This window comes from Stylophora pistillata, chromosome 4, assembly GCF_964205215.1.
Source record: "Stylophora pistillata chromosome 4, jaStyPist1.2, whole genome shotgun sequence".
NCBI classification, from domain to species: Eukaryota; Metazoa; Cnidaria; class Anthozoa; order Scleractinia; family Pocilloporidae; genus Stylophora; species Stylophora pistillata.
The window spans coordinates 28,907,555-28,912,709 of record NC_142522.1 but is presented as its reverse complement, the minus strand read 5'-3'; the positions used below and the strand labels follow the sequence as shown (position 1 = coordinate 28,912,709).

The 5,155-nt window shown below is 38.0% G+C and overlaps 1 protein-coding gene across 2 annotated transcripts in view; it reads right to left on the bottom strand.

Moving 5' to 3' along the window:
* Window positions 1-5,155, bottom strand: part of LOC111328861 (uncharacterized) — a 71,894-nt gene that overhangs the window by 7,613 nt on the left and 59,126 nt on the right. The window lies entirely within an intron of this gene.

Here is a 5,155-nt window from a genome sequence, read left to right as displayed (position 1 = left end):
CTTGGGAAGTCTATTGTTAGAATTAGAAATGTACTACCAGAAGTGGTGATCATCACTTACACTGATTACATTGGAAGTCAATAGAATAATAATGTGTACTCTGCCACTGGTGCCCTATGGATTCTGAATAGACACCAATGTCAGATTATGAAAACTAGAGTTTGATCCTAGACAGGCTCGTGTCCACATTTGATACTAGTGTCTGATTTTAGCCACTAGTGACCAATTTTTGACACAGGTGCTGGAGTTACACTAGAGTCTGATATAGATACTAGTGCCTGATTTTAGACACTGGATATTATTGTCTGATTTAAGACACTAGTGTGTGAAGTAAAGCACTTGTGTCTAGTTTGAGCAACTAGTGTTTAATTGAAGACACTAGTGTTTAAATAAGTCACCCTTTCTGATTTTAGGCACCAGTTTGTGATTTTAGACACCAGTGTGCAATTTTAGGCTCTTGTAGATTTTAAACACTAGTGTCTGATCGCAGATGCGAGTGTCCGATTTAAGACAGCACTGTGTGATGTTAGACATTAGCGTCAGATCTTAGACATTGTGTGCCATGCTAAGCACTTGTGTCTGGTATTACACATCAGTCTTATTTTAGAAACCAGTATCCGACGTTAAAAACTGTTTTCTTATTTTAGACACTAGTGTCCCATTTCAGGCACATTATTGTCTGATTTTCGACACTACTGTCCGACTTTGGAGCAAACAGTCCGCTGTTCACCCCATATTGCGGTGCTATTGCTCAATCTCGAGTCCAGTCTTTTTGGCATAGGTCGTCAGTTGAAGCGCAGAGACGCAGGCAGGTCACTTGCGCATCGAAACCATCAAGATACCTTTCCTGAGACTTCTCTGGTATCGATATTTTCCGATCAGACGTCGGTATCGCCGGTTTCACATGTTTGGTATCGGTATCGGCCCATCCTTAGTCTCCTTATGGTAAATGTGCGATGTTGTAAGATCCTGCTGCGGAAGACCTTGACGTACTCTTCGAATTCAACAAGAAATATGGATTTCTGGACTGAAACTTGAAGCTAAGAGCTAATATGAAAGGTGAGCTTCGCTTAAGATACATGTGACTTTCATTTGTCTAGAACGCTGTTAAGGTTCTACGGAATAGGACTGAGGCAAGTACTTCGGACGACTTAATTAGAGTTGTTCATTCCGAGTTTTGGCTGGTTTATTGTTCGAACAAAGTAAGATTTACTAGCTTAGTCTTGAGAATGCATTTATCAGGAAAAGTAACAATACTAATGTCGAAAAACTGAATAGCGCATGACAGAACACGTCGCACCAGCTCTCTTCGGTTAGATTTCATGAAGCGTGAACAACGTCACATATTCTTGTCCAAGAACTTAAAGCGAATGGAGTCTAACGTGAAGCTATCAGTCTCAAACTTAGACCAAAGATAGTTTGGTCTAGAGTGAATATATGTTCATGTAATTTGCCTCGAAAATTCAAAGCACCTAGCAGCACTGGAAACCTTTACCTTGCCTTTGTGACATAGTTACTAAAACAAGGAATGACCTGCAATGACTTACAATGAACTACAATGAGCAACAATGAGTTACGGTGGGAACAAGGAGTGACCTAAAATGCTCCACAATGGGTTACAATGACCTACAATGAGCTACAATGAGCTATTATGAGTGTTACGAAAAATTGTGGCATGGCTGGTGTGACTTGCGTGACTTTGCGCATGGGTTCGTCATTAGGTAAAAAAGTTTAAAGATGCTTAATGAATAAACTTACCACGATTATTTCATGAATCACACTTATGATCTGTTCTGCACAAGATATTCACACCAGACGACAGCAACTTAAGATGACACAGAATGGGTAAAAAGAGTGAATGGTGCCAAAGAAGACTGACATAGCCTCATGATGGTGTGATAACCTTTTTGTTTAGTTGTCCAAAAATATCAGTGAGTTAAAGGTGTTGACAGGCCAAATACGTCTCATAGTCTGGCGGCGCTGTGATATGTGACCTTATTAATGGTTTTGATCTGAAAATATTGAGACCCTCGAATATCTTAAGCCAAAGGTTTTTCGCATTTTTTTTAACATTATTGTCATTATACATGTCTTATTATAATACACCGTAAATTTATCTCCAAGCTAGAAATTCTGTTATCATTTGGCCTGTTATTCACTAGACAAAAAGCAAACACATTATGTTAATGCACATGTCTCCTGTTTTTTTTTTCTTTTTTTTTTTGCCTTTTTTCTAAAATCTTCATTTACTTCATTACAGGGATCTTACAGTAGCTCATTGTAGGTCATTGTAGGTCGTTGTAGCTCTTTATAGGTCATTGTAGATCATTGTAGGTCATTGAAGGTCATTCCTTGTTTTAGTAATTGTGGCCTTTGTGATGTAAATGACTGGCCAAGTGTACCATGAGTGAGGCTATCAGTCTAAAACTTAGACCAAAGATAAATATATGTTTATGTTATTTGTCTTGAAAAGTCAAAGCTTTTGGCAGCAGTGAAAACCTTTACCTTGCCTTTGTGATGCAAATGGCGGCCCAAGCGTACCATGGGATGTGTCTAAAACGAAGACCCAAAAACGAAGACCTAAGACCTAAGACCCACTGGTCGAAAACGAAGACCCTGTGGTCTAAAACGAAGACCCTGTGGTCTAAAACGAAGACCCTGTGGTCTAAAACGAAGACCCACTGGTCTAAAACGAAGACCCACTGGTCTAAAACGAAGACCCACTGGTCTAAAACGAAGACCCACTGGTCTAAAATGAAGATCTGCTGGTCTAAAACAAGGACCCACTGGTCTAAAACAAAGACCCACTGGTCTAAAATGAAGACCCACTGGTCTAAAATGAAGACCCACTGGTCTAAAACGAAGAATCATTGTTCTAAAAACCTTTTTTTCAAGGAAAGGCTCTACACTAAGCTAAAATGCTCTCATTTCTATAGTGCATAAATTAAAATGTCATCTTAGGGCACGACCAACTTGACAGTTACGTTATCTCAGTTAGTACAACACCTGTCAAACTTTGTAACAATTGAATTCTAAGAATATAGAAATATATGTTATAGGACCTGTTCGCACTACACCGAAAAATTTGGTTTGGTACTTGCAAAAAATTGAAAATTTTGTAAGAGCAAATTTTTTTTTTCGTAATATCGCATTCGCACTTAAGACGTGCAAATTATTTGCGCAACCACAAATGTCAATCAATGGAAATAGGTACCGAGACTTCGTGACGGTGCATTTCCTTTGATGTCGTACCTGGTCAAAGGCTGTTGCAAAGCAAAATGCCTCCGCGAAATGTTTTAATCGCGCTTCTTTGCTGTTTGCTAGACATGCAAAACCTGATTTTGACTATTCATCGCTTACTTCTGGTTTTGTTGGGAAGGATTCGGCTTTTACAGATCCTGGAGACTTTAATACTCTTTCTTCGGCTTGAGGAAATGTCTCATTCTTTGAACTTTTCCTCTTGCCAGAGGTTTTTGCGCCTTCTATGCTTTCTTCGGAAATCTCAACAACTTCCATTCACATCAAAGCGCTAGTGCCTGCAATGTGTGGTTGAACGCAGTAATACTGTGGCAGTGGTTGTGGCTCGTCGTAATAGCATTGAGATCCATGATAATTAACATTGTATTATTGACGGAGGTTCAGGAAAGTAAGAGTTTGGAACGAAGGGTGCAGGACTGCTTTCCTAGTCTAACCTTTCGCTTTGTGGATCCACCTCTAAATAGCGGTAATGGGGTCACGTAGGTACATAATATCCTTTTGCCTGATGATGACCAGTTGAAAAGTATCTATCAAGGGACAATAGATTTTCTCAACCGACAAAAAATTGTAGGCCTCCAAACCTAGTCGATGGCATCTTTGGCTCTTGTGAAAATTTTGGTGCGTCAAAAAAATTGTTCACGCTGAAAATGGTTTTGCGTTGACAGATTTTTTCCAAACCAAACAAAATTTTGCATAGTGACGATTTTGGTATATTTTGTCATCACAAATATTCTATGCCGAAGAAAGAATATTAAAATCTCCAGGATCCTTAAAAGCCAAATCCTTCCCAACAAAACCAGAAGTAACTAATGACTAGTCATAATCAGGTTTTGCATGGCAAACAAACACCAAAGAGGGGCGATGAAAACATTTTGCAGAGGCATTTTGCTTTGCGACAGCCTTTGACCAGGTACGACATAAAAGGAAATGCACCGTCACGAAGTCTCGGTACCTATTTCGATTGATTGACATTTGTGGTTACACAAATAATTTGCATGTCTTAAGTGCGAACGCTGTATTACGAAAAAATATTCGCTGTTACAAATTTTCAATTTTTTTGCAAGTACCAAACCAAATTTTTTGGTGTAGTGCAAACAGGCCCTAAAATGTATATTTCTATATTCTTAGAATTTAATTGCGTTACACAATTTGACGTGTTGTACCGACTGAGATAACGTAACTGTCAAGTTGGTTGCACGCTAAGATAACATTTTAATTTATGCGCTACAGAGATTAGTCAGAGCATTTTAGTTTAGTGTATAGCTTTTCCTTGAAAAAAATGGATCTTCGTTTTAGACCAGTGGGTCTTCGTTTTAGACCAGTGGGTCTTCGTTTTAGACCACAAGGTCTTCATTTTAGACCACAGGATATTCATTTTAGACCAGTGGGTTTTAGGTCTTAGGTCTTCGTTTTTGGGTCTTTGTTTTAGACACATCTGCATACCATGAGTGATTTTTGGGGTATAAACGTCATTAACAGGAATAACCTAATATGTTTACAATTAATGATTCTTTGAAATCGAGGTGAATAGTGGCTAAAGATTTGCTGAGCCGCAAAGCTATGGTTAGCCAAATGTTGCAAAATTCAACAACTTGCATATTTATATTCAACAACTAATATTTATGCGCAACAAAATATATTTTTATTCAACAGTTTACAGTTATATTCAACATTTTACATTTATGTTCAATGACACGCATTTTCTTTTCATATTCGACCAAAATTATTTTTATTCAACAACAATATTTATTCAACTTCAATAGCTATATTTATTTTACTCAACAAAATTAATTGTTCAACATCAGTCCAAACTTTTACCCAACAAAAACAACGATTCAACTTCTACCATGCATAGTTATTTAATGACATACCTTCTATTATGACCATGTGTTTGAAA